The sequence below is a fragment of the Otolemur garnettii genome, unplaced genomic scaffold, assembly GCF_000181295.1.
Source record: "Otolemur garnettii isolate 467f Iridium unplaced genomic scaffold, OtoGar3 scaffold00279, whole genome shotgun sequence".
Taxonomy (NCBI): Eukaryota; Metazoa; Chordata; class Mammalia; order Primates; family Galagidae; genus Otolemur; species Otolemur garnettii.
Window position 1 is genome coordinate 1018541 of NW_003852674.1, and position 12408 is coordinate 1030948.

General features: G+C 37.9%; 1 long non-coding RNA gene across 1 annotated transcript in view; it reads right to left on the reverse strand.

The window, feature by feature from the left end:
• Positions 1-4738: 4738 nt before the first annotated feature.
• Positions 4739-12408, reverse strand: part of LOC111722576 — a 20418-nt gene continuing 12748 nt past the window's right edge. The window contains exon 2 of the long non-coding RNA XR_002771328.1: positions 4739-5145. This is a non-coding gene — a long non-coding RNA (uncharacterized LOC111722576). The remainder of the gene's footprint in view (positions 5146-12408) is intronic.

Consider the following 12408-nt stretch of genomic DNA (forward strand, 5'->3'; position numbering starts at 1 on the left):
CTCCTGTAAGTGCTGCTAATGCCATCACTAACGATGGTCCACTTCCTTGACTCTGGTTATGGGCAGAGATATTTCACTCTCTCCTGACTTTCTGATTTCTACATTTCTGTCTATGGTTATTTAGAACCTGGGAGCTCAGGCCTCAAATGACTAGCCATTGGGCAGTATTCTGCCTGATTGGTCTAGGATGTGTACCCACTTATGAATAAAAAGGCAATGAAATTTTACTGTAACATGACATGGCTAACATATTGTCTTGATTCTAGAGAAGAATGGCCTTTTAATGGACCCTTAAATTATTACAATTATGTTACATTATTTAAAATATCAAGTCTCATTAAAATACTTAGGTTTGTTTTTTCTTGGTAAAATTTATGAGTTTAAAAGTAGTAATTAAAAATCTGTATTGGTATATCTAATTTATAGGCTATAAAAATGGCTAACAGAAAAATGAAAGGCGGGGTAACTACTAAGATAAACAAATTAGGTAATTAAAATATTAATGCTCTAATTTACAATTGCCAAAATATGGAAACAGCCTAAATGACCACCAACCCAGGAATGTATTAACAAGCTGTGTATATGTATACCATGGAATACTATGCAGTCATTAAAAAAGATGGAAACTTTACATCTTTTGTATTAACATAGATAAAGGTGGAACACATTGTTCTTAGTCAAGCATCACAAGAATGGAGAAGCAATAATCCTCAATTCTGATATGAGGACAGTTAATAACCTAGTACATGGTGGGGGATGGGGAAAGAGGAGAGCAGAGAGAGGGAAGGAAGGAGAGGGGTGGGGGATCACCTTTTGGGTACAGGACACAATTATAAGAGTGACTTTACCTGACAAATGTAATCAATGTAACCTGGTTCTTTGTACCCTCAATAAATCCCCAACAATAAAAAAAATTAATAGTTTGAATAAAAATATATTTTTGAAAGCTGAAAAATATAAATTCTGCTTCTGTTTGTCCATCTGCTTATATATTTTATGTACACGTGAAGTTTCACTACTAAAATTGGCAACAGAGCTCTAACTAGTTGGCTTTCAAAAAGAAAAAAAAAAGAGAGAGAAAGCACTTCTATCAAATACTTTATCAAGAAAACAGAAAAGAACTCAAATGCAATTTTATTCATGTGTCTGGTACCCTTTGAAAAATAAAATTAGTTTTAAAATTGTTATTAAAGTTCAAATGTTTAAAGATTATAAAACTACCACATCTGCAGTGTTTCTAAGTTTTACTGGATTTGACTGTGAGCTTATGTCCTTAATTTTGAGACTGAATTCTGAATGCTACATAGGTGGCTGTAGTGAGGCCTGTAAACATGTTCTTGATGCGTAGGCCAGCAGCTACAAGTCACAATCTTGGTTTCTTCTTTCCTGCTCCAGTTTTTTCCCCCAGGCTATTCCATGATAAATTGAATCCTCCTGTCACCGAGTTCTCTGTCTTTGCACCTGGTAAATGAATTAAGTTCTACCTTCTGTAGCCATTTTTGTTGACAGATAGCCATGTGAGACTCAGAAGGACCAGGAAAGACATCAGGGATGGTACCTATATTGTGGTTTTAGAACATTTTTAAGTAACTTAAAAACTTAAAGTCATGATATGTTAAGCCAAAAAGATAATCATGAAATGTCTCAATCATTTTGTAAGATGTATTACTTCAACTGTCTATAATTATTTGGGAAATTGAGTCTTTTCTCTGTAAAAGAATAATATTTTTGCCTTTTAATTTTTATAATTATTAGTTTGACTATGTGAATGATTAATTTATAGTAAACTGTCATCCTGTTTTGGAGGGTTTTTTTGAGACAGAGCCTCAAGCTGTCCCCCTGGATAGAGTGCTGTAGCATCACAGCTCACAGCAACCTCCAACTCCTGGGCTCAAGCGGATCTCCCACCTCAGCCTCCCAAGTAGCTGGGACCACAGATGCCTGATACAATGCCTGGCTATTTTTTTGGTTGCAGCTGTCATTCTTTGGCAGGCCCAGGCTGGATTCAAACCTGCCACCTTAGGTGTATGTGGCTGGCACCTTAACCACTTGAGCTACAGGCAACGAGCCTGTCATCCTGTTTTATGAAAAGTATTTTTAGTAAGAATATTAAACAGAAATAACATTACAACAAAGACATTTGTATCAGAATGTTTATTGCAGCCCAATTCATAATTGCCAGGTCATGGAAGAAGCCCAAGTGCCCATCGATCCACAAATGGATCAACAAACCGTGGTATATGTACACCATGGAATACTATGCAGCCATTAAGAAGGATGGAGACTTTACATCCTTTATGTTCACATGGATGAAGCCGGAGAATGTTCTTCTGAGCGAAGTATCACAAGAATGGAGGAAAAAGTATCCAATGTACATACCCCTATTATGAAACTAATTTATACCTTTTATATGAAAGCTATAACCAAATAGCCTAAGAATATGGGGAGGGGGAGGGAGAAGGGAGGGGGAAATGGGTGAAGGGAGGGGGTTTGGAGGGATCACTTCTGAGGTTTATCTTATGGGGGTACTACTAAATAGTATTTAAATTTCTTTGGCTTGTGTTTATATATAGATACTGTTAATATATATTCCTATACTGCAGAATATTGATATGTATTAGTGTATTTTATCATTAATAGTTCTAGTTATGTTAAATTATTGTATGCCAAGAAAACAATCAACTTTGTCAATTGTCTCTTTAACCATAGCTATTCTGGGACTTTTGTCTTCCATAGACAATTATTTTATTTGATTGATCTCAGGAAGTGTGGAGTTTTTTTTATTTTAACTAGATAAGTCCAAAGTTTGTCCTTTAATGAAAGTAATGGAAATGCTGACAGGTTCTCTTGAATACAAATTTCTGATAGCTTTGGAGATTATATACCATTGAACTAAAAAGAAACTTCTAGTATTTCAATTAGAAAGCTGACATGTCAATGAGTATTACTGACTTAACCTCAAACAGAACAGAAATTAGTTACATATGACTGAGCTAATTTTTATGATTTTTGTTGGAAATTTTGCTGATTCTTTCTGTGTTCTGTTTTCTAGAAGTTAAGAAAAAAAATAAAAAACTTTTCTATCTTTTGAGCTATTTATAGCTTACAGCAATATATGTATTTGAAAGCAAAATTTGAAACTTTTTTTCTCTCTACTTGATTTCTCCTGAATTTGACAGCCATTTACAAGTATTCTTAATTTATCACAGTATAGTTATTTGCATAAGTTCAATAGGAATTTGTTTTCTTCTATAAGAAACAATGAAACACTCTGGTTATTTTACCACGACTTTGACGAGAATGGCATATCATATTTTCAACAATGTCCAGACTGCATTAAATAATTAAAGTTGATTTTATTTTTTATTTTATTTATTTATTTATTTTGGTGACAGAGTCTAACTTTGTAGCCCTTGGTAGAGTGCTGTGGCATCATAGCTCACAGGAACCTCAAATACTTGGGCTCAAGTGATTCTCTTGCCTCAGTCTTCCGAGTAGCTGGGACTACAGGCACCCACCACAACTCCCAGCTATTTTTAAAGATGAGATCTCTCTAGCTTAGGCTGATCTCAAACCTGTGAGCTCAGGCAATCTGCTGGCCTCAGCCTCCCAAAGTGCTAGGATTACAGGTATGAGCCACCATGCCCAGCCTAAGATTGATTTTATAAAGTCAATAGAAAACCTGTTGGGAAAACTGGCCAGATACCACATCAAAAACATTTACTGATCTGTGGTAGATAAAACATGTCACTTTCTAACAGGCCCAGAAATCCCAAGTCACTTCAGAGAAGAGGGATTTACCCAATAGATGAATCTAATGGCACAAATGAATCCTTGACTTTGTTACTAGATGAAACGGGTCTGTTCGCCTGTCACTGTCATCCAATATGCATAGATGGATAGGTCCACCAAACTTTGTTTGTCTTAAGGCCAGGATTCTGGAGAACAATGAGAATAACCTCTCCAAGACTGTTCTATTCTTCCATTTCCAACATTACAGCTTTGTATATTAGTTCAAAGTAAAGACCATGTTAACCCTCATCTTAAACAATATTGGTAGAACCCATGACTCATAAACAATTAATGACATTATATTTTAAAAGTTAACTTCCTAAATCAATTCACCTAAACTACTCAAGTTATGCATCTTTAGGGTGGGAGCTAAATTTACAAAATAGTAAGAATGGGAACAGGTGATGAAGGTCAGGCAGGACCTAAACTGACCAGACCAGCCATGTCATGTCTGTCCTAGCCTGACAGAGTTCAGATAGACTTGGTTTCACTATATTTGCTTTCACCTTGACTAGAGAGTCTTTCAAGTCTAATCTGATATTCCCTGTGACAAAGTTTCAGCAATGTCAAATTTAAAAGGAAAAAAACACTATGTAACTAATTCTTACTGCACTTTATGCAAATAATCAGGCCAAGTATAGTGAGAGCAAAATTTTGGGGGCAAGTAAATTATTCATACTGTAGGCAGAATTTCTCTGTGCCAGATCCTTGATCTTGAGTTTCAAGGAGTGATACCATAAACCATTCAAGTAAGTGAAAGGACAGAATTTACTGAAAGATAAAGAAATAGATAAGGGAAAGAGGCTGAACAAAACCACAAGCAATGGAGGAGGATCCCAAGTGGGCAGCCTGTTTGGGACTTCTATCTAGGAAATTATATACTACTTTTATATCTCATTATTGCAGGAAAACAGGCCTGATGGAGAAAAAGAAACATCCAAACATCTGCATTTAAAAGAGGAAGAGCTTTATTTCAGCCATCAGAGACATGGTGGACTAAATTCCAAAAATGGCTCCCTGCCTGGCCCTGTCCTTTCCCTTTTGAATCCAGCCAAGGGTTCTTTGTCCACAAGTACCCTTTCTCATTGGTCAGTTTAAATCGAGCTGGAGAAGGCAGGCACTTGCTTTTACAGAAGTAGAAGCAAGCATTAGTTTCAAAGTCCCAGGAAGTTAAGTTTCTATGAATTCCTAAGAGGTGAGTCACCATGGAGAAGACTTTGCAGGAGTGTCCTTGGGTTCCTGTGAGAAGCATTTTGTTCTTTCAGACCTTGTTTTTCCCAGGTATTCTCTGTCACTGTGGGCAGAGGTTTTGGGGATATGTATGTCCAAAACATGTCACTATTGTCCAGAAGCCTGCAGGTAGAAAATAATCCTAAAATTAGCAAAGGAATATGGTCCTTGCAATCTTTGCCCCAGGCAAGGCATTAGGGTGCTTCCTCCTCCAGAAGGAACCGCCCAGATGAGACACCAACCAGCCTACTTTTCTTCATGCTCTTGCTTGGATGAAGTTTATAAAGGGCCTGTTTGTGATGAGACTGAATTCTGAGCTCTCCCAGGCTTAGAAAATAGGGGTTATCTGTCCCACCCTGAATAGAAAAATACGGTACCAATATTATAATTTGTCCTTAATAAAATGAGAAACTAGAGAGAAAAATACAATTCAAAAATGAAGAACTGTTATCCACCTGTATTAGACTCTAGCCTATCTTCAGTGCCAGCTCATAGAATAAGATATAGCTGTTTAACTAAACTGATATGTTCACAGGACTAAGAAATTAGCCAAAACATATAGAATTATATATAGTAGTCAAATTTTCTTCATTTTTTTCTTTTCAGCTTGTTTGTCCTAAAATGACACACTGGTTTTAACATATAAAACTTTTAATTTCAAAGTAGGACTGAAATAAATGAAAAATATTTACCCCAAAATGCATTTTTTACATATTTGGAGATGGCTGCCACAAAAAATGACATTGCAAAACCTTGTTAGAATTAATAGTCCCAATCTACAGACTATATACCGAAAGATTGGAAATTTGTCTCCAACTCTTAAAACTGATAGGTAAGAAAATTGAAAAGCCTTAGGCTTTAACAAAGATAGCTCAACTCACTAGCCCAGGCACCCCTACGAATGCAGACAGTACTGGATTTTCTATTGGCTGCACTGGAGGAAATCTATACAGTCCTCTGTTTACTTCTAAATCCTGGTGTAGTTTTTGAGATATCTTCCAGGGTTTGCTTTTCAGTAACAGATGTACCCAGACCAAAGAATTTACTCAACTGGTTTTGGCCCATCCACCCAAGATGGCCCTCCCACCTCTTACAAAGTCCTCCAGCAGATGACCTTTGATCTTGGTGAAGGCACAAACATCACCTTCTGAGCTACACTGTGCCACACTCTGAACCGCTTTTAAAAAAGATCCCTTTCCCTGCTTCACAAAATCTGTATAAGTTCCAGCCAGTGACAGGTTCACCTCAGGACTTAGAGGGTAGGACCTAATGAACAACTTGAGGGAAAGTGGACTAGCTCCTGGGAGAGCCTGCTCACCACCCCGTGGCTGTCAAGTTCACTAGATTACCTCATTCCCACTGAAATGGGACAGTAGATGTGAGAGAAGGATGGACCCCACTTCAGGTATAATTAAGTAATAGAAATGTATTGATAATTTGATACACTCACAGGTGTACCTGCAGGGAGCTCTTGTGGTGGGCCAACAAGAAGCCTCAAATAGCGGGGAAGAAGCCTTTTTATACCATTATTCTGCATAGTCATGGTGACTAGCAAGCTAGCGCAATACAGAAGCCAATCATAGCAGTTAGAATGGGGTGGCAGGGTAGGGCTACATATTGATTCATATATCACAAGATATATCACAAGTACATTACTTCATGATCATAAGATGGGGTATGTCATAGGAGTTTAAACAATTCAGGGTGGAGGTACATGTTTACTTAGGGTACATTAGCTCATAATTCAGGGGTACAAAACAAGTTTTGTGTAAATTTCCGAGTACAACTCAGGACTTTTTTATCCGGGCCTTTTTTGGAATCCAATCCTCTTTTCCTCAACCCCTCCCTGTGATACCGGGTTTCTAACACTGGATTTCCAGGCTCTTGGTCTCCACGATTCAATGAATGAGTCGACGGACCATAAAACGAACAGTGAGGTTTTATTTACAGAGGTACTATTACAGCTCTTACAAGAGCCAAACCTCCTTGTAGAGGAGGGTCATCGGTAGAAGTGTTACAGCTCCTATTGTAGGGTGAGATCAGCAGTAGAAGTGTTGCAGCTCCTACAAAGGACCAAGCCTCTTTGCAGGGCAGGATCAGCAGTAGAAGTGCCACAGCTCTCGCTCTTTCTCCCTCAAAGTTCTGCAACAGCTCACTGAAGTCTTGTTCTTCTGCTCTATCTTCCTCGAAGGTCTTCGACAATCTGCTCCCAGGGTTTCTGCTCAGGGGTTTTATATAGGGGTAATAGCTTAGCTGTGATTGGTCTATTTTATAGAGTAGGATTGAAAATGGACCAATCAGGGATACACCAGTGTTTTCCCCTGATTGGCAGGTCCTCTAGCGCCACTCTACTGGAGCCTCTAGTGGGGGAGGAAAGTTCCCCCGTTTGCTCCAGTCTGCCAGTTCCTTTGTGGGCTGCTGCCACCAAGACAGAAGTGGCAGGTCCCCCAGGCCCTACTCGGCTGAGCTGGCTTGGGCACCACTTTTCCAGTATCACCTGCATACTTCCTCAATTTCAGGCTGTTTCTCTACCCTTGAGAAGGCTGGAACTAAAAGCTTAGGAAACGCTTCCTTTTCAAGGGTAGGGGTCTTGTTCCCCACTGGTCTTAGGGAGGGGGTCAAGGGCTGGGGGCTTGGTTATTACACCACAGTAAATCTCATTCCCCTAAGAAAATCAATAAACCTAAGCTCAATCAGTGGAAGAACTGTGTGGAGACAATGGTTAAGAGTTTTGGTCATCAGGATAGAAAGCATATTCTCATTAGGCATCTTTGTTTGTTGCTGTATTCAGTGTGGCCCTGGGTTTTTTTGTACTGCCTGTTGTTCCCAGTATAATTTTAAACCTATCCCTAGTCCTAATAAGGTTGATCCTTGTAGAGATGCAGTAAATCACAGTAATTATTTCCATTTAACTACTGTTTCATAGATAAAAAATGTAACAATAAGAGTGGGCAAATGCAGCCAGAAAAGCTAAGCTGAAGTAGTACAGCTGACCTATTTTGTTCAGCTCACATACTTTTTCCCACATACATTACATGATTATCTAGTTAAGGTTTCACATGATTGTGAGGATATAAAAGACTTTGGTGAAGGCAATAACACCTAGACAATAAATGTTTTTATATTGCTAAAGGTTACTTTTATGTTGTTTAAATACTGTTATATTCTTAGAGTAAATGGTACCTTTATGTTGTTCTCTTTGATGATCCTTATTTTTTTTTTCCCCATGGTTTTTGCCAGGGCCAGGCTTGAATTCACCACCCCTGGTGTATGGGGCCGGCGCCCTACTCCTTGAGCCACAAGTGCTACCCTCTTTGATGATTCTTTTAAATAAAGTGAAAATTGTCTAGGTTTATTTTCTTGTATCCCTTTACAAAAACTACTAAAGTTGTAACTGAGGCATAACAGATCTGACAGGCTACTCTTACAGTTCTCTAGTATTGGTGGCCTTCTAACAATAAAGCTTGTTGGACCTAATACCCATCTCTGCATTTGGCTGACAGTGACAGACAGCCACACCCTCTTAATCCAGTAACTTACCTGCCTCAAACTAACAAAAAAATCTAGGTATAATGATGAAGCTGTGTATAACAATATATAAGCTTATGTATGTGTGTCTCTCTCTCTTGGTTTTCTACATGTTTTTAGTTGGATAAAGTTCTCATGAGTTGCTACACACACACATGCAAACTTACACATGCATAAAGTATTCACATATATACTAAGTATACTATACACACAGTATAAATTTTTAAGACAATTTTGTAAGAATAAATATATATACGATATGTTTTCAAAAGCTGTTTCTGGTTTGTGTGTGTGTGTCTGTCTCATGGTTCTCAGTGACACATAAAATTCTTATAGCTTGTTAATGTATACACACATACACAGACTTATGTATACCGTAAAGTTGAGGGGAAACTTCTTTTTTTACCCAAAAGCTTTCGGTAAGATCAACCCACAGCTGATGCAGATTCATAAGAGAAACATTTACCATGTGAAGAGGAGAATCACAGAGTACCTACCCTATACTCCAGTTAAGTTAAGATGTATTTACATCAATCTTTTGACAGGAAGGGGAAATGAGTACAGGTAATTCTTTTTAGAGGTGACAGATAGTGCTATGGAAGACAAATGAATGAGAGAGACAAATTGACATGTAAATTATTCTCTTTGCAAATTAAATTAACCTGAGGTACACTATTATATTTAATTGATTTGGGCCAAGTGTGGTTGCATTATTGATCTTCTTTCCTGCTATATATTGGGATAACAGGGAGAGGAAGGGAAGTCAATTGCCCCTTTGATCTTTTGATCAGGTCAGTCTGGTTTATTCAAATAGAGGATAGCATTATTCCAATGCTTCCTGATCTCAAATGGCTTTTCATTCAAAATAATCTTTGCAGCAAAGAGTCATATTTGGGGGCAAAATTTCCTGAGCTCCTTCAATGCAAACCAATCCACTCTGAAAGTGCAATTTGTAAGGATAACGATCTACATCATACATTTTTGATGACTATTTCTGGTATTATGGGAGAATAAATTTTTCAGCTATTTGATGTTTTTCCCAAATGGATGTGTATTAACTTAATACTCAGATAAAATAATAATTATTAAACTATACATATGCAGATGTTATGTTAGGAAAATATAACAGAAATTGAATTACTTTTTAATTTTGGGGGCTTTTCACATTTATTTCTACATTTTTCTATGAGGAAGAGCTGCTAGAGAAATTTCAGATATAACACTCAGGAAATCAATGACTCACATGGTGAAGCTCAGAGGTCAAAAAACTTTTCTTAATGCCATGTCACATTAAGGCTCACTCTCCTCCTCATCAATACACTCATTAGCTGTGACAAGGCAATCTTATCAAGTCTCCTGAGATCCAAAAGGAAAAGGCTCATTTGCTGTTTCCAGGAGCACTTCACTCCAGGCCTTCTTTGAAAACTATTTAAACCCTTCCCTCTTCTCAGTCTGGTCACTCCCTGTCACACAAGAGATCCCGAAAGCGGAGCACTCAGACAAATGCAGCATTGTTCACTGGTCTGCAGGTTTCTTCCGGCTTTTTTAGTTTTTTCACAATGATTATTATTGCTCTTTGGTTGTTAAATACTATATTTCCCTATAAAAACAAGAAGCAGGCATTCCTACACAAGAAGCTGGAAAATTTATGATTTTTCCTGGCAATGAAAAATGTTTCAAGAGTTTCTGGGTTGACACTTTTTTGTTTGTTTTAATGACAGTTTCTTCTGCAGAAGTATAGTACAAAAATAGGTCTTAATAATTTGTTGCATGTCTCTCTTTGTCCTAACTCATGGTCAGTTGCTAAGTCCTCTAGTCCTCTAGTCCTTAAATCAGTCATGCCCAGTTCTTTTTTTTTTTTTTTTTTTTTGAGACAGAGCCTCAAGCTGTCCCCCTGGGCAGAGTGCCATGGCATTACAGCTCACAGCAACCTCCAACTCCTGGGCTCAAGCGAGTCTCCTGCCTCCACCTCCCAAGTAGCTGGGACCACAGGCGCCCACCACAACGCCCGGCTATTTTTTGGTTGCAGCCGTCATTGTTATTTGGCGGGTCCGGGCTGGGGATTCGAACCCGCCACCTTAGGTGTACGTGGCTGGTGACTTAGAGTCATGCCGAGTTCTTAAGCCCAAATTGAAATTCTATGTTTATTGGATTGTTGGGTGTAATATGCCAATAACACCTTGTCATACAAATGGCCCAGATTTTTTAGACTTTCCTGCTGTGGATACCCATGACTAAGAATGGCTTTATGTGCTTCTCTCTCAGTATAAACTGGGTAAGAAATTAACTTCAATAAATATAATAATTTCCCCTTCTAGCAAAAGATCATCTTTGACCTCTGAAAAATCTATTTGTTCTCATAGTTCACTGGTAAGTTTTTGTTTTACGAAATTATATATAATCTTCTCCATCTTTGAACTATATGCTCTGCTCTGAATGACTCTCCGGAGAGGATTCAGTTCCAGGTAAGTGACAGATGATCATCTTTTGTTAGAATACAATTGAGGAAAAAAATTGGATATTGAGATAATTTCTGACAAAAGCAATATATACATTTCATTGCTTGATGTCTACTATACTACTAGACGATATGTGTAGCATGTTGTTTTTAATAGCTACATTCTGAACTCACGAATGAGAAAAGACAAGCAGAATTCGAGGACATGTGAGGAAAATGAATAAATTACTTTAAAGTTTTTGCAAATTAAATCATTGGATTTCATTCTTTAAGATTTTGTATAAACAATGCAAAATCTTTGACAAGAATTAGGCAATATAATGAATCATCTAGGAGAATCTGCTATACTTAGAACAACTCTTTGTTCCACTCTCATAATTCCCCTGATGAGAATCCAGGTCTTCTGAAATCATGCAGGAATTTGATAGCCACATGCTGATAAGCACCAAAACTGACCACTCCTTGTAGTAGCACCTTAAATATTTGGTGCATGAGGAAATGAGTTTCCACAACTTTCATGGTGGTCTGATTGAATTTAAATTTTCTATAAGATATAAACAAGACTGTGTAAGCTGTATCTAAGGAAATTGAAGCAGGATTGTCTACAATTCCAGGGCCTGAAATCCCTGGTGCAAGTGCAGTGGGGGAGTAACTGCCACATACTTGACACCCCAGATGCATGTACATTGAGAAGCAGAGGGCCCATTCAGTTATCTGTGGGAACTACCTGTACTAAAGGTTGCAAATCTCATTTTGTAGGGGTACTATTGAGTGAAACAGTGCAAAGAATCTTTCTTTAAAATATTTGTATCTATGTGTGTAACTTTAGCAATTTCCTTATGCCTGTGAGATTTTCTAGAAAATAATTTAAGTAAACCTTAGTCTTAAGAAATACACTGTGGTATTTGAGAGACACAGAAGGGCAAATGAAAGACTTGTGCTGAGTCTTAGTTTCTGAAGTATAAACTTCATGGAGCATTGTCCTTGCATTCTGACCTTCATTTCTTAAGATTTTTCCTTTAAAGACACACAGCCTGACACATAGGCAGACTTCTGCAGGCTTCTAACTTTAAGCAAAGACTTTGTGCCTTTGTGTCAAATGACTTTGTGTCAAATGACTTTGTGTCAAATGTACAAAGATTACATAAATCATGTTTCCATAGTGATTTTAAAGGATGTGCAAACATTTGGATTTCTCAGATCTACCTCACCAGGAATTCACAGGCATTATTTTAGTGTTCACCAAACCAACAAAGAGAATAAAGTCCCATGAGGAACAGGAGGTTCCTGTAGCTGTTAGGCTTATTCTGGGTTATGTTCTCTTTATGGGTCCTGGCAGGAGTGATATATGATGGACAAAAGAAAGTGGTCTCAGCCATTCCCATAAAGCCTGGGTGCAA